Source organism: Microcaecilia unicolor, chromosome 2 (genome assembly GCF_901765095.1).
Source record: "Microcaecilia unicolor chromosome 2, aMicUni1.1, whole genome shotgun sequence".
In the NCBI taxonomy this organism is placed as follows: Eukaryota; Metazoa; Chordata; class Amphibia; order Gymnophiona; family Siphonopidae; genus Microcaecilia; species Microcaecilia unicolor.
Window position 1 is genome coordinate 141,425,747 of NC_044032.1, and position 26,664 is coordinate 141,452,410.

Genomic DNA, 26,664 nt, shown 5'->3' on the forward strand with positions numbered 1-26,664 from the left:
CCCAAAACAAGACATTCTAGAATCTATACGGCATTGTACATTCTACTTTGTTGCACCGGCCCTTTGGAACTCCCTGCCCCTCACTAATCGTGCTAATTCTTCCCAAGATATTCAAATCCCAGCTCAAATCCTGTCGTTTCCATAACTTGAATTAAGTGCTTTCCGGTGTTTCGCTGTGTGAAATGGTCTTTTTTTGGTTTTGTTATTTAGCTTGCCATCTTTTCTTCTTTCCTTTCCTATTTAAATTTGTAGTCCTTTTCCTGTGTGTTATATGTTTTATTTTTAAATTTGTATGCCTCATTGAACTATACACTAGCAAAGGTGATACAGTAAGTCTAAATAAATAAATACATGATCTGTGGATACGCAATCTATCCAGTTTTAAAATATAATTAATTGATTTGTAAAATTAGATCTTTTGGGGCTCGATTTACTAAGCCTCAACTTTTTAGAGCACGCTAATGTTAAAGACACCCATAGGAATATAATGGGTGTCTCTAAATTAGCATGTGTTAGAGAGTTAGTTTGCCTACAGCATGGCTTAGTAAACAGGGCCCTTGGTTTGTTAGTCAATATTATCTTTGCTTATGTATCAGGTCAGAGGAACTCTGAATACACAATGGAACCATGGAAACATATCTTGCATTTGCCACTGTTCTGGATAATGATTATCTAATCCCAAATAATATTTACTTGTGCTTTGACCAACTAATGGGCTACTGTTAAGATGGGTTATTTTACTGTTAGCCTGGGTTATTAGTAACTAGGGGGCTCATTTTCAAAGCAAATAGACATCTCAAAATGCCCAAATAAAATCCATCTGTCAAAAACGACCAAATCGCAATTCTCAAAAGTCAGAATTTGAACATCCTACACTGCAGTTCATCCAAATAGCAAGGGGGCATGTTCTGAGCATATTTAGGTTGGGACTAGGGAGGGCCAAAATTTAGGATGTCCAACAGCAATAATCAAATGGAAAGAAATATCCTAGTCATAAACGAAAGGCATCCTAAGTTAGACCTGTTTCGATCACATCCAGGTTATAAAAAGGTGCCTTGGTTGAGTAGCTGACCACTGAGGGTCTAAGGCATGACCCCTCCTTAATCCCTCAGTGGTTAATGTCCCCCTCCCTCACCCCAGAAAGTGACACTGGAAAGGGAAAATAGGCTCCCTGACAACATCAGGTATTATGGCATTCTGAACACAGCAGCAAGCAGGTCTGAAGGGAAGCCTAGTGGTCAGTGCAGTGGTCTGTGAATCAGGGGACTCAGGTTCAAATCCCATTTCAACTCTGTTAGTTAATCTTTAAATTGTAAGCCCTCCAGAAACAGAGATATACCTAATGTACCTAATACTCACCACCCGGTCATGTGTGGATTTAAAAAATGGGTGTAGCCATGAGCGTTCCTAAATTTTAATTGGAGTGTTATAGAATAAGCAGTTCCATGCCTAAAGTTAGGTGTGCTCGACAAACAATAAATCTCAAAATAACTCCCTGGTAAAGCGTTACTGTTATCAAAATATAAACCAGAGGTTCTTTAAGTGGATACATACACTAGGTAGAAGGGTGATTACACATATGAAAAAATTAAGGCACTTGCTTTTATTTTTATTTTTTGTTTATGGAGCGTTCTCAGAGTATTAACTCACCCAAACGAGACTTCGAGCCCCTTGTTTTTTAGTCTCTAGGGGTGGTTGAGCTTCTCAATCATAGAACCTCTCCGTGGTATTTATTGTTTTTTATATATACCAATACTTCTCAAAACCACACTGTAGTGCTCCAATTACTATTCAAAGCTTCAAAAAATAACTTTAAATGTGAAATGTGAAAAACACTCACTTCTACCTCTTGTTCCACTTATCCGCAATCACTCTAATATCAAAAAATGACCTGATAAAGGTCTAATCATCAAAGTTAGGTGTGGGCATTTACACCAGCTTTTCATTGATTTAATTGTGCCTAAATTTTAGTTATGTGGACAGTGCTAGACATATTCTATAAACCACGCCTTTAGGCACAGTTTATAGAATACACGGAGGCATGTTTTACTGATTTTTTGGTGCCAAATATAGAATCTGGCCCTATGAGTAGGATGTCCGAATTCTGACTTAAGCATTCTTCTGAAAATGCCTCATCCCCGTCCTATTGTATTCAATGGGACCTATGTTAAAATAACATGAGTTAGTGGTACAATAAACCACTTTAATGGTAGCCTATGTTAACAACGTGGACGCTGTTCAAAAATACCATCCTGGAGGCCCAGGCCATACATATTCCGCGAATTAGAAAAAAAAGACGGAAGTCCAAAAGACACCCGGCCTGGTTGAAAAGTGAGGTGAAGGAAGCTATTAGGGCTAAAAGAAACGCCTTCAGAAAATGGAAGAAGGAACCGTCTGAAAATAACAAGAAACAGCATAAGGAGTGTCAAAGCAAATGCAAGGCGCAGATTAAGAAGGCCAAGAGGGAGTATGAAAAAAAGATAGCATTAGAGGCAAAAAAACATAGTAAAAAATTTTTTCGGTATATTAAAAGCAGGAAGCCGGCAAAAGAATCGGTTGGGCCGCTGGATGACCGAGGGGTAAAAGGGGCGATCAAGGAAGACAAAGACGTAGCGGAGAGACTGAATGAATTCTTTGCTTCGGTCTTCACCAAGGAAGATTTGGGTGGGATACCGGTGTCGGAAATGGTATTTCAAGCGGACGAGTCGGAGAAACTTACTGACTTCACGGTAAACCTGGAGGACGTAATGGGGCAGTTTGGCAAACTGAAGAGTAGCAAATCTCCTGGACCGGATGGTATTCATCCTAGAGTACTGATAGAACTGAAAAACGAGCTTGCGGAGCTACTGCTAGTGATATGCAACTTATCCTTAAAATCGAGCGTGGTACCGGAAGATTGGAGGGTGGCCAATGTAACGCCCATTTTTTAAAAAGGCTCCATGGGAGATCCGGGAAATTATAGACCGGTGAGTCTGACGTCGGTGCCAGGGAAAATGGTAGAGGCTATTATCAAAAACAAAATTACAGAGCACATCCGAGGACATGGATTACTGAGACCAAGTCAGCATGGCTTTTGTGTGGGGAAATCTTGCCTGACCAATTTACTTCAATTCTTTGAAGGAGTGAACAAACATGTGGACAAAGGGGAGTTGGTTGATATTGTGTATCTGGATTTTCAAAAGGCGTTTGACAAGGTACCTCATGAAAGGCTACAGAGGAAATTGGAGGGTCATGGGATAGGAGGAAATGTCCTATTGTGGATTTAAAACTGGTTGAAGGATAGGAAACAGAGAGTGGGGTTAAATGGGCAGTATTCACAATGGAGAAGGGTAGTTAGTGGGGTTCCTCAGGGGTCCGTGCTAGGACCGCTGCTTTTTAATATATTTATAAATGATTTAGAGATGGGAGTAACTAGCGAGGTAATTAAATTTGCTGATGACACAAAGTTATTCAAAGTCGTTAAATCGCGACAGGATTGTGAAAAATTACAAGAGGACCTTACGAGACTGGGAGACTGGGCGGCTAAATGGCAGATGATGTTTAATGTGAGCAAGTGCAAGGTGATGCATGTGGGAAAAAAGAACCCGAATTATAGCTACGTCATGCAAGGTTCCACGTTAGGAGTTACGGACCAAGAAAGGGATCTGGGTGTCGTCGTCGATAACACACTGAAACCTTCTGCTCAGTGTGCTGCTGTGGCTAAGAAAGCGAATAGAATGTTGGGTATTATCAGGAAAGGTATGGAAAACAGGTGTGAGGATGTTATAATGTCGTTGTATCGCTCCATGGTGCGACCGCACCTTGAGTATTGTGTTCAATTCTGGTCACCGCATCTCAAGAAAGATATAGTAGAATTGGAAAAGGTGCAGCGAAGGGCGACTAAAATGATAGCGGGGATGGAACGACTTCCCTATGAAGAAAGACTAAGGAGGCTAGGGCTATACAGCTTGGAGAAGAGACGGCTGAGGGGAGACATGATAGAGGTATATAAAATAATGAGTGGAGTGGAACAGGTGGATGTGAAACGTCTGTTCACGCTTTCCAAAAATACTAGGACTAGGGGGCATGCGATGAAACTACAGTGTAGTAAATTTAAAACAAATCGGAGAAAATTTTTCTTCACCCAACGTGTAATTAAACTCTGGAATTCGTTGCCGGAGAAAGTGGTGAAGGCGGTTAGCTTAGCAGAGTTTAAAAAGGGGTTGGACGGTTTCCTAAAGAACAAGTCCATAAACCGCTACTAAACGGACTTGGAAAACTCCAAAATTCCAGGAATAACATGTATAGAATGTTTGTACATTTGGGAAGCTTGCCAGGTGCCCTTGGCCTGGATTGGCCGCTGTCGTGGACAGGATGCTGGGCTCGATGGACCCTTGGTCTTTTCCCAGTATGGCATTACTTATGTACTTATATGTACTTATTTAGTACTGATACAAGCAAATAGGCAATGAAAGAAAAATAGCCAATATGGAAAATTGGGAGCCAAGGCACATTTAGAAGTAGTATTGTGAGTCTCAAGGGTGAAAGGAAGAAATATGTAGAATCTGATAAGGATAAAGCAGAATTCCTTAACAAATATTTCTGTACCATGTTCTCAAATGAAGGGCCAAGAGTAGGACCACAGAAGACAAACACAAATAGGAATGGAAGTGTGATAGTCCTGGAACAATTTGTAGAAGACTGTGTTCATAAGTTGTTGATAAACTAAAGGTAGACAAAGCAATGGGGTCGATGGGATACATCCAAGGATATTGAAGGAATTTAGGATAGTTATAGTGGTTCTACAGTCTGACCTTTTCAGTGCTTCTTTAAAGCTGGGAATGGTCTCAGAGGACTGGAGAAGGGCAGATGTGGTTCCTCTCCACAAAAGCTGTAGTTAGGAGGAGGCTGCAAACTATAGGTCAGTTACTTTGACCTCTAAGTGAATAAATTAATGGCAATATTTCTGAAACAGAGGATAACGAGATTTCTGGAATCCAATAGATTGCAGAACCTGAGGCAATATTGGTTTTACTAGATGTAGATCTTGTTAGGTAAATCTGATTAATTTCTCTGACTCAATGACCAGACAGTTGGATCAAGGAAGAGTGCTAGATGTGGTGTACATAGATTTTAGCAGAGCCTTTGATACAGTTCTACATAAGTAACTTATAAATAAACTGAGTGCCCTTGGTATGGACCCTAAAATGACTGAGTGGGTTAGAAACTGGTTGAGTGGAAGGCAGCAATGAGTAGAGGTAAATAGAGCTCACTAAAAGGAAAGATACATTACCAGTGGTGTGCTGTAAAGACTGATTCTGGTCTGGTTCTTTTGAACATTTTTGTAAGCAATATTGCTGAAGGGCTGTTTGGTAAGGTTCGTCTCTTTGCATATGATACCAAAATCTGCAATAGAGTAGATACCTCTGTTGTGAATAACATGAGGAGGGATCTAGTGAAGCTTGAAGAATGGTCTAGAATTTGCCAGCTAAGATTTAATGCTAAAAAATGCAGGGTCATGCATTTGGACTGCATAAACCAGAAGGAATGGTACAGTATAGGGGGTGAAGTACTACTGTGTACAAAAGAAGAGTGGGAATTGGAGCATGATTGTATCTGATAATCTTAAGGTGGCCAAACAGGTAGAAATAGTGAGGGCAAATCCAGATGGCTATTTGGGTGGATAAGGAGAGGAATGGTCAGCAGAAAAATGGAGGTAATAGTGAATCTGTATAAGCCTCTGGAGAGACCTCATTTAGAGTAATGTGTACAATTCTGGAGATCGTACCTTCATAAAGATATGCATATGATGGAGTCAGTCTAGAAGGTGGCTATTAAAATGTTCTCTGGTCTTCATCATAAAGCATATGGGAACAGATTTAAAGATCTCAATATACTTTGGAAGAAATGTGGGAGAGGAGAGATATAATAGAGATGTTTAAATACCTCTGTGGCATAAATGCACTGGAAGCAAGTCTCTTTCATTGAAAGAACACTCTGAAATGAGGGGGCATAGGATAATGGTGAAAGAGAACAGACCCAGAAGCAACCTAAGGAAAAATATTTTTTTACGGAAAGGGTGGTGGGCATGGAACGGGACATCGGTGGGGGTGATGAAGATTGTATCTGACTTCAAGAAAGCTTGGAACAAGCACATAGGATCTCTAAGGGAGAGGAAGGGATAAGAGATTATATGAATGGGCAGATTTGATAAGCTGTATTGTCTTTATTTGTCATCATTTTCTTTGTATCTTTGTTTCTCTTTTTCTCTGTTTATAACAAATGACAGAGCATGCAATAAGGCAGAACTTATTTGATGTTCACCAGACCTATAATACCAGACATACAGTTATGCAGCAAAATCCCTTTAATAGCTATAAACTCAAAGTACTAAGCTGTGCTGAATTTTAAAGAACTATTTGCGCTAATTTGTGTTTAGCATGCATAGTTTTGGCCTATGCAAATGATCTCAGCAAACAAATCATGTGCATCATTTTTTATAAGGATTAGTTCACAAAAGCCTAATTATACCTCTTTGAGGTGTAGTTATATATATATTTTTTTTGCAACACTGAGTCTGTGAATCATTTATCATAAGTAGTATATCTATGCATTCATAGATAATGAACTACACAGCATGTTGCATAATTTTCCATTACGGTATCTCATTAGCTTGAATTTGAGCACTTAAATGCACAAAAAATAAATTACCTGCCACAAAAACACTATTTCTGCAAGAATGAAAAACAATATGTGTTAAAATCACCTTTGCATGCTAACAACATTTCTATCACATGCAGTCCAATTTGTGATATCTGATGCCCTTAGTACATTGGCCTTTGAGCCTTAGCAGGTACCCTGCAGTGGATAATTGTAGTTATCACATGGGGAAAAAATCCAAGAAGGTAAATGTTCTCACGTTTGGAAAGATGTACTTCTCTTCTTGATGAATAGAAAACGAAAACTAGGCTCTTGAATTAGACACGCAACCAGCAGCACGGCCAAGTGATGGAATTTATGAATCAAAATTCAGTTTATCTATGACAGTGTAACAGTTTGGAAATGGAATAAACCTTTTATCTGACAATGTACAACATAAATATCAATAGTAAATATACACAGAGAATGAATAGCATGAATCGAGAGCCGGGACAGCCAGTTTTAATGGCAAGAAAGATGTTGCATGAGCTAATTCTTTTTAAGCAGGGAATGAATGGAAAAATGGATGATGTATAAAAAGGTAGTGTTCAAAGCATGATTGGAAGAAAGGAAAACACTTTTTCTATCAGCCGGATATGCAGAAGTCTCCAATTTTTTTTTAAAGTGTAGTAGGTTCATAAATGCTTAAAGAGGGCTCCTTGGATGTCAATTCATAGTTACAAATGGAAGGCAATGCATTTTATTTACTGATTAATCCTTTCCATGTGCAGTGTTTAGCAACCCATGATTTTTTTTTCCTGTGAATGTTTAAACTTTGAGTCTATGTATTCAGAATATGTAAAAAGTGGTTACAATAAAAAGAAAGTGTGGCCAAGTATGGTCCTTTGCAGAAAATAATCACTTCTAGGTATCAACTATTCCTCCTTTCCTAAAGAGGCACACTAAACCATAATATTTTCTTTTTTGAGACTGTTTTGTTTCATTTGAATTTTTTTTTGTAACAAAACTAAATTATAGGATGTCCATAGAAAGTGGCAAATTCCCACATATAACTAACATACAGTTTTCAAATTCTACTTTTCTTTTCTGTCTTATTTTTAGTCACAGGATCTTAACAAAGAGACATATGTGCTGTTTTCAGTACCCACATGCTTAACTACCTTGGCTCAGATAAGTGCCATAACTTAAGTTGTCTCCCATACAAAGTTCTGGCAAGCTTCAATAGATTCATTAGTGGGGTTTTCTTTAGGCCCAATGAAGCTCAAAGAGCCCCAAACAATGGAGTTAATCACTGTCTCCTCCCTACCTCAAGTTTGTGTCTCTGCCACCCCCCCCCCCCCCCCCCATCACCACCCTTTTAACTAAAGATTAATTTCATTTCTGAACCATTGGATTTCCCTGGTACTCCCAGAATGACTAGATATCTCTCTTCCTTCTCTTCTTCCATGTTTTCTGTAGGCTTTATTTCTATTTTACTGTTGGAATTTTAAAACTGGTGTAATAACGTCTGAGTTATTCAGGTAATCTTTTATTTGATACAAACGACCCAGCATTAAAATGCAGATACCGTCAAGTCAATTAGAGAATGCTGTGGAAAACAGGAAAACAAGAGATATCTAAATGTTTGGACTAAGTAAGCAAGAACCTATTTGACTAGAAGATGGGTAAGATGTATTTTCAATAGATTCTGTAATGAATAAATGTTGAACTGTTTCAACAGTCCTGAACAGGCTTGTGGTTTGTGTGTGCATGAAGTGTAATGGTATCAATTGACTGGTTCTTTGTGATTGCTATAAAGTACCCTTGAATGTATCAATGGAAAGTAGGCCTGCAAACAATGAAGTCATGACAGCTGAATGTCAGCAACGACCTTGAACCTAAACTGGTTTCGCCATTCCCATGACTCTAGGAACAGTGGAGACATGCACTGCAGCTGGACCTTCAGTACTGCCTGTCATTTCTCATGTCCAGACTCAAAGTATTTAATGGGCAATTCCCCCCTCCCCCTCCCCGTCCCCTCCATTGCCAGACTTTCTTAATAAGCATCAATGAACGTTTCGTTATTAGTGATGAAGCTAACTATATGTTCAGCATTCTAATCAGATCTGCACCAGCATTTGCAAAACAGAAAACACAAAGAAAAACAGAGACCAACCCCCACTGATCAAATGCTTTACATAAGTGTATTGAGTCACAGAAGATTCAGTGGGCTCTAAGGCACAGATTTTCCTCACTACAGATAAATGGCCAATTAGCACCTTGTATTATGTGCTCTATACCTTTTGTTGCACAAAATAGCAACAATTAGCTAATTAAAGTATAGGGGAGACGATTAAAATTTATGATACCGTATTTGAAATTCAAAAAAATGTATTTAAAGGCCTTGTTTGTAGAACAAACATACCTCTAACATAAAGGGTCTAAGACCGTCAGACTCATTGTGTGGAATAAGGCTATGAAGCCAGATTCCATTCTGCAGCAAAGCACTGTTAATATATGCAAGTGATTGCATCCATTTCATAACATTACCTTTGAGTAAGGCTAGCAGCCCTAACAGACTAGCTGCATGAACACATCCAGTGTACCCTGCAGTGGAGAGTTAACAGGGAGCATTAGACCTAGAGAAAGAAGAGGCATTTATAGAGCAGGTGTTTTTAGACTTGGGCTGAGGGACCCCCTGGCAGCAGGGTTTTTAGGACATCTGCAATTACTATGCATGAGACACATTTGAATGTATTGTCTCTATTGCATGCAAAGCTGCCTCATACATATTGACTAGGGGTGTGCATGATCAAAACATTTTCAGTTCATTTTTGGAGTATTTCCAAATTTGTATCCAATTTTGGATGTTTTTTGTTTATTTTACTCATTTATTTTAATGTAAAAGTTTTAATGCACATTAGAATTTTTAGAAGAGAAGTTATGAACATAGTCTGCTGTTAAGACATGTTATTTTATTCTTAACACCAGTTAATAGTAACTAGGTATCATCACATAAAATGGGACCTATGCTAAAATAGTGCGAACTTGTGGCAAAATAACACCTTTTAACAGTAGTCCATGTTGATAAGAACACCCCTTCAGGAGGTCTTTTACTAAGGCATGCTAGCGTTTTTAGCACATGCTAAAAACAGGCGCACGCTAAACACTATAGATGCCAATCTATTCCTATGGGTATCTCTAGTGTTAGCGTGTACTTATTTTTAAGGCGCACTAAAAGCACTAATGTGCCTTAGTAAAAGACCACCTAATAGAGGTAAATTGATTGTATGCACATCTTATTTATTTATTTATTTGTTGCATTTGTATCCCACATTTTCTCACCTATTTGCAGGCTCAATGTGGCTTACATCGTTCCAGAGGTGCGTTTGCAGTCTCCGGTGTTTACAAATACAGAGTGATGTTGAGATGAGATAAAGTTCATGTGGGACAGCCACATAAGGTAGTTGAACAGTGGGAGAGTTGTGTTTTGTGCATTTTGAATTCTAGTGTTATTATGTTGCAGAGATCAGGCATTTGTTGGGTTGGTAGGGTAATTCATTAAGGGGTCTTTTCACAAAGTTGCAGCAAGCCTACCGCGGGCTTGCCATTTGCAAATTCAGCATTATTGCCAGGCTACCACAGAAGCCTGGTAATAGTGCTTGCCCTCACCATGCATCATTTCCAGCACCTCTGAAATTAATTTTTTATTTGAACATCAGGGGTGCGTGAAGCAGTAATTGGGAAGCACCATGTACTACCACCGGTCTACCACACAACCATATCCTTTTTTTTTTTTTAAAGCCTTTCACCCACTGTGGTAAAAGGGGGCCTCAGCATGCAGCAAATCCACACGCATATGCCACTGCAGGGCCACTTTTACAGAAGATTGGTGAAAGGACCCCTAATTCAATTTTGCATGTGCTTAAGGGCCCTGTTTAATAAGCCACGTTATAGGCATGTTAACATTTTTAATGCACGATAACCATGTACACGCCTACAATATCCCTATAGGCACCTACACTATTAGCATGCGCGCTAATTGTAGGCCTGCTAAAAATGCTAACGTGCCTAGTAAACAGGGCCCTAAATGTTTAAATTACCCAAGAGGGGCATAATTGAAAGGGGCACCCAAGTTTTTCTGAGCACGTCCTCGCAGGACATCCTGGCGAAGGGGCGGGGAAACCCGTATTAATAAAACAAGATGGGTGTCCATCTTTCTTTTCAATAAAATGGTCGGGGATGCCCAAATCTTGAAAATTAGATCATCCCTAGAGATGGTCGTCCTTAGACTCGGTCGTTTCTGATTTTCGGCGATAATGGAAACTAAGGACGCCTATCTCAGAAATGACCAAATGCAAGCCCTTTGGTCATGGAAGGAGCCAGCATTTGTAGTGCACTGGTCCCCCCCACATGCCAGGACACCAACCGGGCACCCTAGGGGGCACTGCTGTGGACTTCAGAAAAAGCTCCCAGGTACATAGCTCCCTTGCCTTGTGTGCTGAGCCCCCCAAACCCCCCCAAAAAATCCCATTCCCCACAATTGTACACCACTACCATAGCCCTTATGGGTGAAGGGGGCACCTAGATGTGGGTACAGTGGGTTTCTGGTGGGTTTTGAAGGGTTCACATTTACCACCACAAGTGTAACCAGTAGGGGGGGATGGGCCAGGGTCCGCCTGCCTGAAGTGCACTGCACCCACTAAAACTGCTCCAGGGACCTGCATACTACTGTCATGGAGCTGGGTATGATATTTGAGGCTGGCAAAAAATATTTTTTGAGGGTGGGAGGGGGTTAGTGACCGCTGAGGAAGTAAGGGAAGGTCATCCCCGATTCCCTCCAGTGGTCATCTGGTCAGTTCGGGCACCTTTTTGTGGCTTGGTCATAGGAAAAAAGGGCCTGGTAAAGTCATCCAAGTGTTTGTCAGGGGCGCCCTTTTTTCCATTATGGGTTGAGGACGCCGATGTGTTAGGCAAGCCCAAGTCCCGCCTTCACTTCGCCTCTGACATGCTCCCGGGAACTTTGGTCATCCCCGCTACGGAAAGCAGTTGGGGACGCCCAAAATCGGCTTTCCATTATACCGATTTGGGCGACCCTGTGAGAAGGACGCCTATCTTGCGATTTGTGTTGAAAGATGGGCATCCGTCTCTTTCGAAAATAAGCCTGCAAATGAACCAAATGCATGCTAACAAATACAGGAGCCCTTTTCCTTAGCCGCGTAAGCGTCTAAGTGTACCCAACGCATGCCAAAATGGAGTTATCGCCCTACTACCATGTGGCTCTTGCAGTAATTTCATTTTTGACATGCATCCAATATGCATTAGACGTGCGTAGCTCATTACCGCCCAGTTACCGCGTGAGACTCCAGGTGAATGGCTGGAGGTAAGATCTCAGACCCAAAATGGATGTGCGCCAATTTTGATTTTCCCGCACGTCAATTTTCAGTTTAAAAAGGCATTTTTTGCAGGCGTGCTGAAAAATGGATCTGTGCGTACCCAAAACACACGCCTATACTTCCACAGGCCATTTTTCAGTGCACCCTAGTAAAAGGACCACACAAATCCTTAATATTCGTTGTGGAGATCCTTAATACTAGATTGGTTGAGTTCCCTAGCACAGGTTTAGGAACTTCTTGTTCTACAGTATGTTCAGCTTTTGGTAGGAATATTTAAGATATTATACTGTAAAATATTTAATATTTAGTGCCACAATAATGCAATAAAATCAGTATATATGTCACATCTGTCATGTCTTGTATTTAATTACAAATATTGAATCTATATATTTGGATTGTAAACAATACTCATATTAAACTGAGGACTTGAATTTAGGAGAGTTATATGCTCATTCTTTCTGGCATCTGTACTTTTTAAAGGATTGATATTCCATATGAATTATATTTTATTAAGTTAGGAAGAATTCTGAATAAAAGTTGTAGCTTGCTAGTCTGATCCTTAACCTCAGCCAGGCTTTAAAACATTCATATTCCGTGGGAACAAATGGTCTCAGGTGAAGTTTACCTCAACGTGTGCACAGTGTCCAACAAAGTGGACTCATTCTCGCAAAATTCATGCTTTGTTAATTTGTTAATTTATAACAACCAATTAGCGGCACTAATTGGTTTTAATTAGTATTAACATGCACAATTTTCTAGGTGTATTCTATAATATGATGCGCATAAATTCTAATGCATGCAGTCAAAAAAGGGGCATGGCCATGGGTGTGGAATGGGTGGGTTGTAGGCATTTCAAAAAACTATATGCACTTTTATCGCTATCACCGACCCTCTTCAACTTAATGATGACCCCAGTAGCCAAGTCCTTATCCAACCAAGGCCTTAACCCTTTCATCTACACAGACGATGTCATAATATACTTTCCTTACAAAACCAAACTGACAGAAATCACCATTGAAATCAAGCTAAGCTTGAACATCATGGACTCATGGGCAAATGCATTTCAACTAAAACTCAATAAAGAAAAAACACATTGTCTTATCCTCTCATCCCAAGACAGCACGGACAATCCCACAAGTATTGATACCCCAGATTACACCCTCACCATCTCACACAGCCTGAAAATCCTCAGCGTTATAATGGACCGTAACCTAACACTGGGGAGCCAAGTAAAATCCACTACAAAGAAAATGTTCTACTCAATGTGGAAGCTCAAATGCGTGAAACAATTCTTCCCGAGGGAAACATTTTGCAACCTGATACAATGAATGGTAATAAGCCATCTAGATTACTGCAATGGAATCTATGCAGACCGCTCAAAATACGGCAGCTAGGCTTATATTTGGAAAAATGCGATTTGAAAGTGCAAAACCCCTCCGTGAAAAATAACACTAGCTCCCAATCAAAGAACGCATTGTCTTCCAAATCTGCACCCTGGTTCACAAAATTATCTACAGCGAAGTGCCTGGATACATGACAGACTTAATCGACTTACCAACCAGAAACACATCCGATTTAACACAAACATATCTAAATCTACACTACCCAAGCTGTAAAGAACTTAAATACAAATCTACCTATGCATCCAGCTTTTCCTACATAAGCACACAACTGTGGAACGTGCTACCAAAAACCTTGAAAACGATGTACGACCACATAAACTTCTGGAAAATACTAAAAACCACCCTGTTTAAAAACGCATACCCTCCCGATCCAACTTAAATGCCTGACCTCGGCTACACAAGAAAACTAAAGCACGTAATGAACATAACACAACTCTTCCGCTCTACGATTCCTATTGTGGCTCTGCCATATGAACTTTATCTTCCCACAACATCACATTGTATTTGTTCCCACCGGAATCTGTAAATGCTTTTCCAGTACTATGTAAGCCACATTGAGCCTGGAAATAGGTGGGAAAATGTGGGATACAAATGTAACAAATAAATAAATAAATTATATAATACATCCGATCTGCACCTAACTTAGGCGCAGGTATTTAGACCTGGTTTTAGGAGGCCTAAATGAGTGCACTTAAATTTTAGTCATAAGAAAGGCGCATGAGTGTATTCTATAAACTATGCATAATTTTAGGTGTACTTTATAGAATCAAGCTAACCATGAGTTTTATGGCACCATATATAGAATCCCCCCTATGTATATAGGTATGAGTAGTGTGTTTTGGGATACTACAAAATAATGCCTTAGAATGCACTTAATGATGGATTTCTAAGTAGTCTGCCCAACAGCTGTCCTGCATCAACATAAGCCACATACATACTTAATGGAAAAAAACGATATTTTTAAATACAGTTACTTTATCCCATATCTTAAACTTGACCAGAAATAAGTCTGCAATAATGACAAACATCTCAACACACATGACAGGATCCTGCAATATAATTACAGCAATGGCATATATCCTTCAAACTTTGCTTTATAACAAATGTACATGCCCGATTAAGCAAACAGGTATAGATACCTTTGAGTCTTTACCCTTTCTTCTAGCTCTACTGCTTTCTCTCTTTTTTGATGCTGACAAAATAAAATTACCACACTTTGCCACATATCCTTCAACTTTGCTTTATAATAAATACATATGCCTTATTAAGCAGTATTAATTAAACAGGTAAAATCAAACATTGAAGAATGTTTCCTCTTACAGCTTTCCATAGGAAAATGTACTCAAATTCTGGTAGCACCTCAATACTAGCAACACAAAATCCCTTCACTGCCTGGTACTTTGTGAAGTAACACTAAATCCTGCAAAGTAGATTCTTAGAGCCTATGTTGTATACCTTAATACCAATTCTGAACAGGAATGCCAATAACAGTACCTTTAAAAAGGCAGCAGTGAATATACACAACAGCAATATGCATCCCATTGGAAAAGTCAGACAAGTCAGACTCATAGATCCCCACACAAACCACATGCCAGCAGAATCTCTTACCTGCTTGGTCACATGCAGAACACAGACCAACCCTCATCAATTACAGAATAAAGGACCAAAAATTAGATATTGTCCTGTAGCCCAGCATCAACCCTTCCCTTCCCTTCCCCACTCCCAACCATCCCATAGCCTGGCATCAGTCTTTCCCTCCCCTCCCCCAATCCATCTCCGTAGCCTGGATTCAGCCCTTCCCTTCTTTACCTCTCTGCATCCAGCCCTTCCTTTCCCTATCCCCTCCATCCCTGTAGCCCGGCATCAGCCCTTCCCTTCTGTACCCTACCCCCATCAATCCCTGTAACCTGGCATCAACCCCCTTTTCCCCACCTCTCCCTGTAGCATAGCGTCAGCCCTGTCTTACCCCCTACCCATAACCCTCCTAGTCTGGCATTCCCCCCCCCCCCCCCAAAGCACACCAGTATTAAATATGAAATCTTTTTTTAAAATGTCCTGGGCACTACAGAGTCCACCCCCACCCAGAAACCTGTTCACATTAAATATAAAGCTTTTTTATTATTATTTTAACCTGGGCACTACAGAGACCATCCCCACTCAAAATTCCACCAACAGTTAAAAAATACAACCTTTTTTTTATTTTAACTTGGGCACTGGGTATTAAAATTTATTGTTGGTGGGTTTCTGGGTAGGGGTGGGCTCTTCATTGCCTAGGGGGAAAAAAGTTATATTTAATGATTAAATGCAAAGAGCTAATAAGGAAGGCAAAGAGGAACTTTGAAAAAAAGATTGCGTTGAGGCAAAAACATAAAGTAAATATTTTTTAGGTATACTAAAAACAAAAAACTGGCAAAAGAATCATTTGGACTGCTAGATGACTGAGGGGTAAAAGGGACAATCAGGGAAGACAAAGCCATAGTGGAGAGATTAAATGAATTCTTTACTTTGGTCTTTCACCAAGGATGATTTAGGAGAGATACTGGTGCCAGAAATGGTATTCAAATCTGACTGAATGAAAATCTATATAAACCTAGAGGATGTAATGGCGCAATTTGACAAATTAAAGAGTAGCAAATCTCCTGGACCGGATTGTATTCATCTCTGAGTAATGATAGAATTGAAGAATGAACTTGCGGAACTATTGTTAGTAATATGTAATTTATCTTTAAAATCAAGCATAGTTCCGGAAGTTTGGAGGGTGCCCAACGTAACACCAACTTTTTAAAAAGGTTCCAGAGGTGATCTGGGAAATTATAGACTGGTGAGCCTGACGTCAGTGCCGGGCAAAATGTTAGAGACTATTATAAAGAACAAAATTACAGAGCATATTCAAAAGCATGGATTAATGAGACAAACATGGATTTAGTGAAGGGAAACCTTGCCTCACCAATCTATTACATTTCTTTGAAGGGGCGAACGAACATGTGGATAAAGGTGAGCCGGTCGAGATTGTGTATCTGGATTTTCAAAAGGCATTTGACAAAGTACCTCATGAAAGACTCCAGAGGAAATTGGAAAGTCATGGGAAATGATACTTGTAAGTGTTGGTTTGATTTTTAATTGGATATTTGATTAACATTTGTTTTGTTTCCCTAGCGGACCTCTACCCTGAAGAAGTAACCAAACCTAGCCATTTTGGCAGAGGTTCAAATTTTTAAAGGCTAAGTAGCTGTTTTTCTATAAGAAAGCAAAAGATGTTGTTTAGAAATCTATAGATAAAAACTGGATCAATGAGGAATGGGCAGCTACTGCAAAAACAGTTCTTTTCTATGCAGTTTGCTAACCAGATATCAGAAGATCCTTTATAAAATAGGTTACAAATGAAGAAACATCATAAATGTGAAAATTACATATAAAAATATTAGAAAATTGTATATTCATGATTGGTGACTGATGAGAATTTGAAGATCTAGATTTGCTGGGAGAAGTTGTATTATTGTTGAAAAGTGCCCACACACTGATTTTTGTCCTTTCAATTGGACAGGCCTGATTAAAAGCAGTGACCAAGCACTCCTTGCTAAACTGCCTTTGCATGTTACATCCCAGGAAATCCGAAAGGAAGCTCTCTTTGATGCAAAATCTGCAGAGAGCGTTAGCATTAAATTTGAGAGACTGAGGTCATACTCCACATACTCTGTCTTAGGAGAGAGGTTCATTACTGCCATGGGTATGCACACAACTAATCCATTTGGAGACGTTACTCCCTGAGAGAACAATCCTATAAAAATGCATAATTGAGCATAATTTTTTTAAATATTTAAAAAAAACACACAAACGCCCCTAATAGTTAAATGAGTATTTGAACACTTCTTGACCTCCCTGTGGCTTATAGTATATGCTGATAGTTTTTTGAGTTAGTAGGACTACAACATCCCCACTTAATATTTACTGTCACAAACACTAGCTACAATAATCATCTGTTTTCTGAATATCTTTATGCTGGTCATTTATGCTGCCACAGGACAAACATGTTCTCACCCTGATTTTGGAACTTGACCTTCATTGCTCATCATACCTTAGATCTTGTTTTTATCTCATTGTAATAATACTTTTATGATTTCTAGTTTATCTGTATTAGAACTTCCTTGGACTGATCACTTCCTTAACTCTTTTCAAGTTATGTTTCTATTGGTGTAAATGGTCACAACTAAATGTAGTTGCAGCTCCCAGCGCGAAGCGCTATCCTATAAACCATACCTAACTTTAAACGCAGTTTATACAATAGCACTACGCACTATTTATTTCAGTGCTGATTTTTTAGGCGCCATTTATAGATTAGTGGACGCTAAATACCACACAGCCCATTGTATATGGGCTTCATGGCTAATGGGCTGCATGGCATTTCATATGTGCTAATCATTACTGCACGATAAATCCGTTAGTGCACCTTCATAAAAGGACCCCTTTTGTGCCAATCCAATCTTCCCTCTCATTCCATCGTAAAATCCAGCCCTTGTATCATAATGGCTTGCACTTATTGAAAAAAATAAGTGTGATCCACACAAAGGCATTGAAGGAAAAATAAATCTATTGAATCTTTGGTACGTTATAAACAAAATAATAGATTTTATGAAGAGGTAAAATGATCTAAAAGAAACTATTATACAACTCAGATTACAAATGCAATCAACTGACTAAAATACGTTTTTCTATTCAATCCAATTTAATATCTACCACCTCAACTATGACAGATTCCTTAAGCCTTCAGCTGAGGAACTGGAAAGCTTTTTTATATTTTTTAATAAAATTAGAAAAATGCAATTTAATTTTTCAGCTACCATTATGACCCAGCCTGACAACTAAAGGAAGATACTTTGCCAGATATTTCTTCCTCATCCACATCCCTTTTGATGTACACCTGGGAACAGATTCCCAGACCCAGGGATTGAACACAGATCACCCACCCTCTCCCTCGAGTTGCAAACTGGAACCTTGTTTTCTAGATGGGTTGATGCAGTCCTGGTTTTACTCCACCACAGGCAAAGAACCACTATAGATCAGTATGACAATATAACAGGAAAAAGATAAAAGTTTATATGCCTGCTTATAATCGAACGAGAATAACGCCCAAGTTCCGACCTAAATCGGGAGATGGGCGTTCTTCTCACAAAAACAAATAAAGCGGCATAATCGAAAGCCGAACTTTGGACGCTTTCAACTGCACTCCGTCGCGGATGCGGACAAAGTTGACGGGGGAGTGTCGGAGGCGTGGTGAAGGCGGAACTGGGGCGTGGTTATCACCCGAACAGAGATGGGCGCCCTTCGCCGATAATGGATGCGTTTGTAGCTAGAATTTAGGGCACTTTTCCTGGACCCTGTTTTTTGACGAATAAGGCCCCAAAAAGTGCCCTAAATGACCAGATGACCCCCAGAGGGAGTCGGGGATGACCTCCCCTGACTCCCCCAGTGGTCACTAACCCCCTCCCACCACAACAAATGATGTTTCACAACTTTTTACTTTCACCCTCAAATGTCATACCCTCCTCCCAAGCAGCAGTATGCAGGTCCCTGGAACAGTTGTTAGGGGGTGCAGTGGACGTCAGGCAGGTGGACCCAGGCCCATCCCCCCCCTACCTGTTACAATTGTGCTGCTTAATGCTACTAGTCGTCCAACCCCCCCCCAAACCCCCTGTACCCACATGTAGGTGCCCCCCTTCACCGCTTAGGGCTATAGTACTGGTGTAGACTTGTGGGCAGTGGGTTTTGAGGGGGATTTGGGGGGCTCAACACCCAAGGGAAGGGTGCTATGCACCTGGGAGCTCTTTTACCTTTTTTTTTGTTTTTGTAAAAGTGCCCCCTAGGGTGCCCGGTTGGTGTCCTGGCATGTGAGGGGGACCAGTGCACTATGAATCCTGGCCCCTCCCACGAACAAATGCCTTGCATTTATTCGTTTTTGAGCTGGGCGATTTCATTTTCCATTATCGGTGAAAAGCAAAAACGCCCAGCTCACACCTTGGCGAATAAAGCATGGGCGTCTATTTTTTTTAAAAAATACGGTTCACTCCGCCCCTTCACGGACCCGTTCTCGGAGATTAACGCCCATGGAGATAGGCGTTTCTGGTCGATTATGCCCCTCAATATATACTAAACCACTTGAAGGCAAATTAAAATCACAACCTGACATGGCCATGTTTCACTCCGATGTAGCGCTGCATCAGAGGTATGTTACCAATGGTTGATAGGAATAATGCACTAGGGCCCTCATTTTAGCACTTCTATTCATGTTTTCAACATCTGAAACTAGCATTTAGACAACCATAATGCATGGACATCCAAATCTCAATTTTTACAGCTGAGATATGGACGTCTAAAGCTTCAGTACACCCTTATGGGAAGGAGGCATGGTCTGGGAGTGTTTTGGGTGGGGCTAGGGATGGGACAAAATATGGACATCCTACTCTGATTTCAGTATATTTCCAAAAAGAAGGATGTTGGCATTAGGCCCTAATATCCAGCTCATCCAGGTTACAGAAAAGTGCTCCAACTGAGCAGTTAATCACCAGAGAGATTAAGGGAAATTACAGTAGATATTTTTTTTTGTCCCTGGAGGGCTCACAATTAAAAAATAAAAATCACAAACAGCCACACTAGGATTTGAATCGGGGTCCCCAGGTTTCAGCTCACTACTATAATCATTAAGCTACTCCTCCACATAGGTGACCAGGTAGCTACTTGATAACATGAACATTCCTACACTGCCACAATGGCATTTATTTTCCTTGGTTTGACCTGTTCATAGGAAATTTCAGTTTGTTAAATGGAAGTTCATGCTGGATATAATCATCACATGGACGTCCATTTCTCATGTATTTTAGAACAGGATCTGCTGACATACAGCTTTCTGAAATACATGAGAAATGGATGTCTATATTCTGAGTTGCATGTCCTTTCGAAAATGTCATTCCATGCAACCTCAATGGTATAAAATAGTTCGAGGCAGCTCCAATTATACAACACTTTGTGTGCTGGAAAAGACAGGCTGAACTGTCCTAAACTACTATTTTTTTACCTTTGTGGTAGCACAGTGTATTATTTCACTGAGCGTAGGTACCATACCCCTGATGCAGTCCTATGTTGGGATGAAACATGGTCATGCCAGGTTATGATTTTTAATTTGCCTCCAAGTAGATTAATAAATGTGGAGGGGCATTTTCGATAAAATGTCTAAGTCTGATTTTGGACTTTTTGCTAAAAATGTCCAAAAATCAAGTAGAGAACATAGTCATATTTGAATCTCAAAAAGTCTATCTTTTTGGTTTGAAAATTGCCTTTCTCTAGATGTTTTATGCTCAGTATGATTTTGTTTTGGGATCATTTTGGAAAACAAATGAGAGAAAAACATACAAAAGCCAGCCATTGGGATGTATGGGGGCCATCATTTTTAATAGACTTGGCCACACAGACATCCCAGAAGAGCAGTGGGCCAGTCTAGGGGGCACTGCAGTGGACTTCACATAAAAGGACCCAGGTACACATCTCACCATAACCCCCTTATATTGCATGGTGAGCCCTCCAGAAACAGAGAAAAACCTACTGTACCTTACTGTACACCACTACAATATCTCTCAAGCTTGCAGGTGTCACCTATATATATATATAGGAACAGTAGGTATTTAGTGCTTTTGAATGGCTCATACATTCTACCACAAGTGTGCCAGTGTGAGATATGGGCCTGGGTCCCCTTCTTTACAGTCTACTGCACCAACCACTAGGATATTCCTGGGACCTGCCTGCTGCTCTTACAAGAATGGCCATCATATCTGAAGCTGTTATAGAGCCTGGTATGTACTGTCACTGTCACATCTTAGGGGGGTGGGATAGGATCTGTGAATACTAAGGAAGTAAGGGGGGACTATGCCTTAATCCTTCCAGTGGTCATTTAGGGCACCTTTTGGTAACTTATTCATGATTGAAACAAGTCTAGCCAAAAAGTCCTACTTTTGGCCCTAGATATTTTTGTTATGTTACATTATTGCAGAAAACATCTATCTTTTGGTGCCACCCATGTCTCTCCAAAAATACACTCCCAACATGCTCCCTTGAAATTTGGATGAACTGTGGAGAAAAACATTTAAAATTGGAGTGTCAAAAATTACACCTTGGATGTTTTTGAGAGAAAAATGTTTATCTACCACCTTAAGATTTTTTTTGACTTTTTTTTTTAAATGAGTCCCATAATAAACATAACATTTTTATCAATCTTTTTCTGTGGTTTATAGTATTGATCTGCTCTGGTTCTCTGCCATTGGCTGTTGCAGATTTTAGCCTCTCTTGTTTGTCTTTACTCAATCACATGCACAACTTTTGTTGGGGCAGCTGATAGAGAATTAAGAACTCCAGATTTGTGCATGTAGGGGGGTTAAACTAGCAGTCCAGAACAGAGGCAGAAATCCAACAGACAATCAATAAACAGTCGTACAATTGAATAAAAACCATAATTAGCAGCACTATGGTGATAATCTCTTTATTGAAGATGAAATCAGTCACTGGGGCAAAAAGATGTAAGCTTGAATTGCTCCATTTCTTTTATGACATTCAGGAGCCCTTTTACCAAGCTGCGGGGAAAAGGGCCCCGTGCTGGCGGTGGGGGCCGTTTTCCCCATGTTCCAGGGCTCTTTTTACTGCAGAGGGTTAAAAAGACCCCAGGCACACATGGCCATGTGATAAGAGAACTCTTACCACATGGCCATATGAAGGGGAGCCCTTACTGACACCTATTGAGGTGGCGATAAGGGCTTCCGCGCTAACCCGGCGGTAACCAGGCAGCTCGTGGCAATGCCCAATTACCGCCGGGTTACCACCACGCAAGCCATTTCCGAGGGTTTCTTCTTTCCCCAGAAATGGCATGCGCTCAGGGCAGGACTACCGCCAACAGCCATTTTGGGCCGGCGGTAGTCCCGAAAGAGTGAGCGGTAAGCCCACGTTGAGCTTACTGTTGCTCTGTAAAAGGGCTTCTCAGATGGTTGATCTTTGAAAAAGTGTTGATTCTTCTGTAACACTTTGAATACATTTGTTGAATGCTTGTTTTTTTTTTCTGGATATGAATCATTGATCCTGATGCAGGCATATGCCATTGGGTGATTCTTATGTCCAGTGACTGATTTCATCTTCATTAAAGGGATTATCAGCATACTGCTGCTGTGGTTTTTATCCAAATGTGCAATGGTTTGAAGGGTTCAATTTGGACTGGATCAGTTGGGCAACCTATCCCTTGCATGGCAAATGCATTTTTAAAACAAGTGCATTCGGGTGTATTCTAAGGGAAGTCATGGGAAGCTTTTGAAATCCTATGCGATAAGCTTACATACCAAATATCAGTGCTTCTTAACTGAATTCTCGGGGCACACCAGCCAGTTAGGTTTTCAGGATATCCACAATGAATATGCAAGAGATAGATTTGCATATCAGGGAGGCAGTGCATGCAAATCTATATTTTGTCTTTGTATATGTGAGGTAATATTTACCAAAAAACATGTTTTACAGGAAGAGAAAATCTCTTAAATAATAAGGGACCCTTTTACTAAGCTGAGAAGGTGCCTACGTGCATCCAAGGTGCACCAATTCAGAACTACTGCCCAGCTACCACGTGGCCCGGGCTGTAATTTTATTTTTTACATGCGTCCACTACGTGCATTGGAAATTTTCCGGCACACGATGCTAACCGGGTGGTAATCAGCAGTGTACAGATGCTGATGTCAATGGGTGGCGGTAAGGTCTCAGGCCCAAAATGGACATGCACCAATTTTAATTTTGCCTCACGTCCATTTTCAGCCCCAAAAAAGCCTTTTTTGCAGGAACATTGAAAAATGGACCTGTGTGCATCTAATACATAAGTCTACTACAGCACAGGCCATTTTTCAGTGCACCTTAGTAAAAGGACCCCTAAAAACCCTTACACATATCCCTCCCCGTAGCAGAGAGTGGACATTATCCGTCAGCATTTTGTGTTCTCCATCTCTTATTTTTTCCTGTTGTAACTAGAAGGTTGACATTAGCATCACCTCCTTTTGAATCAGTGTGATTTATGTGGATTATGCCCACTCAGGAAATATGATTCCTAAAGTTTCTTGTATTTATATGGGCACTTATGACATATATAGATATGCCATAAATTTTAGGAAAGCAGGCGAGCCAAGTAGCTTTGCAGACAAAACCAGCATTCATCATGAGGCAACGCGCTACTGGTCTAACACCCACATCTTGGACCAAAGATATGCTAGTATTGTCCAACAGGATCATCTTCATTTTTCAGGGTAGTGACTTCATTATGAAACCTCAAGTATTTCAAATGAAACAATTCATATGTATTTCCTCTATCTCTACCAACAATTTGTGTCTTGGGTGTGAACCTGCAAATATAAATTAATAGGCAAAAACTACCCAGGTGATGGAATGCAGTTTAACTACTCTTAAGATTCAGAAATAAAACTCAGGTTATCAGGTCAGCATAATGCCTACAGCGGCAGGATTCATTTTTGCTGGCCTACATACAGTCAGCAGATTTGATTTAACACAAGTGTATGTGGTCATGTCTGAAAATACATCAGCCTTCATAAAAAAGTAAAGCACATTTTTCAAGCACTCAGGTGACAGTTACTTAGGACTATGCTGGAAGACTGCAAAAATATTTCCTTGTGACTGAGAACACAAAGCTTACGTAAGCTGTGCTTAGCCTAAACAAGACATTAATGAAAGAATAAGCGTGAAATATGCCACAGTGTGGCTGCATGGGTACCCATGGCCTCTTCGAGCTGCACAAGTTGTATTATGTACGTGACCTGGCACGATCTATAACAGATGTGCAACCATTACTAATTCCCTATTCTTGTGGTTTCACAATTTGATGCTAAAATTAGACAGAAATTATTCACCATGTTCTGTAGGTTTTTTAAATATGTATTTGAGGTGTGTTTCTTATATTTTGTTTCATATCTGCAATCAAGAAACATGAAAGGATAGATATAGATCTGTGTGTAAATGTGTGTGTATCTATATCTATCTATCTATCTATTTAGCAAGAAAGAGAGAGCGAGAAAACAAGAAATATGTACTATGCATTAGGGAATGTATTTTAACCTAATGAAGTAGAGGTACTTTAAATAAAATTGATCTCTGTAAATTAAAAATTGGCAACGTGCGTTACATACAGCATGCTTCTTTCTCAGGCAACTGCTTGTATTTAGTTTTTCCTGCAAATGAATTTCAGTATCTCAGAGAGGCATGGGCTTTATTATATTCAAAAGCCTCTCAATGCCAGCCAATGGCATTCCCGGCTCTGTTCATTTTGCACACTACAGATTTTAACTGCCATTGTGTATTACAGTTTATTTGCATTCAGGGAAATGAAAATGCAAAGGGCCTTAAAAACCATTATCTAATATTAATTGCTTTCAAGTGATTTTCTAGGTCTCTTAAATCCAGGTGTCAATGTTATCTATTCTGCCTGACAGTTTTTAGCATATACTCCCATTTTTTTTTATTGACATTGTACATGCAAACCCTAATAGCATATAATAACCACTCTGCTAGTGTATCTGGCAGGGTTTCACTTTGGCTCTTCCTGCTCCTTCTGGATTCCTTTTATGCATGTGTACAGTGCTCTCAGCTTTGCTCTATGATTTCCAGTGCGATCATCTAAACGACCCTTCCTTTGTTCCTTATGATCACTGGCCACATTATATTCTCCTGCTCAGAACTGTATTTATAAAATAAAATGTGACTGACTTAAATTCCTTATCAGTACTGTCCTTGCTGCAAGAACGCATCCTTTGGCTTATTATCTGGTTTATGTAAAAGGGGTTCAAATGGAGCAATCTTGTATAATTCTGTGATTAGCTATTTGCAACATAATAATTACTTCCTTGTAGATTTTTGGAGAAACATGTCTTCTCTGTGGCAAGAAACACTCATGTGCAATGTCTCATTTGGAGGAAGATAATTTGGTGGCTTTCCTATGTCTGTCTATGATAAGAATGGCATTGCAGTAAGTCTGATTCACAGTCTTGCATTTGACCCCGGTACATATTGAAAATGCAGCATCTGCACATTCAGCCACAGGATGCCTTATTGAAGGGCTGGTACAGATAGAGCTAAGCCTGACTGTCCTGAAGTGGTTTGCCCTGTGAGAATCCTGGATGCGAGGCCATGGCTCATAAGCACACAGCTCTCCAACATAGACGTCTACATGGTTGCATCTGCCATGTCATTAGCCTGTCAATTCTAGGCACTGGGCTATCTTAATGTCTGGTCACCATGCAGAAACAGCTCAGCCTGTATTTCATCTTTGCTAAGTACGGAAAGAAACAAGATTGGTTTTCTAGTTATCATCAAAAATTCGGAAGTTAAGGCTTTGATGCACCAAGGCTGCCATGAGAACGAGTAAAGGAGAGCTCTAACTCAAACCCGTTAATTATCAACAGCTTATGAACAGCAAGCAGCATTAACCACTGAAAAGTATTGCTTTTCATAGCTGAACAAGCAGCTCTGTCTACATATAGAGTACTCGTTGTTATATCTACACATATGAACTGATAACTGAATAGTGCAAATACTCTGGAGCACAGGTGACAGCAGTAAGAGCAGAAAAGCTGCACCACATCCTTTTCATAAGGTCCTTAGCCTGTGAAAATACTTTATGAAGGAATCAGAATCACTTAAATAGGCCTGAAGCAATAACAGACAATGAGACGGTGAGATTTCTCCATTGCTTAATAGCAGAATAAATTATTCCCATGGGATAAAATTTGGTATACTGTTGATCAATAGATTCAGGTTCCCAGTGCTGCACCTCTTGTTCAACCAGTTACTAAAAACTCATTAGTCATTTGAAATTATTATTTTCAAACAGTGGGAGTAAATGCTGGGTGAGGATGAAGGACGTGTGAGAGTTCAGAACTTGCCTGCTAACATTTGTGGCACAGGTCTATAAAATTACAAACAACTATTCATTGTTCTCATGGTCCAGATTCCTTTCTTTACACTTACAATGCCCCTTCCTACAACTGCAAGGCAATCAATGCTGTGCCAGTTTTCCGTAAGGATTAAATGTAGAAGCCACAGTTCTGTTCCATTTTTGTATGTTTAAAAATCAAAGTAGAACGTCTGAAATCAGAAAAGGCATAGTCATTTCCATATTGCTTTTATGTTGTCATATATGGTGAGACATTGAACACTGGATTGTCTGAAGC

At 40.1% G+C, this 26,664-nt stretch overlaps 1 long non-coding RNA gene across 1 annotated transcript; it reads left to right on the forward strand.

The window, feature by feature from the left end:
* The first annotated feature begins 1,618 nt into the window (after positions 1 to 1,618).
* LOC115462301 lies at positions 1,619 to 22,109 on the forward strand. Its single transcript, XR_003940805.1, has 3 exons — positions 1,619 to 1,629; positions 18,995 to 19,004; positions 22,020 to 22,109. It is a non-coding gene; the product is annotated as an uncharacterized LOC115462301 (long non-coding RNA).
* The last annotated feature ends 4,555 nt before the right edge of the window (positions 22,110 to 26,664 follow it).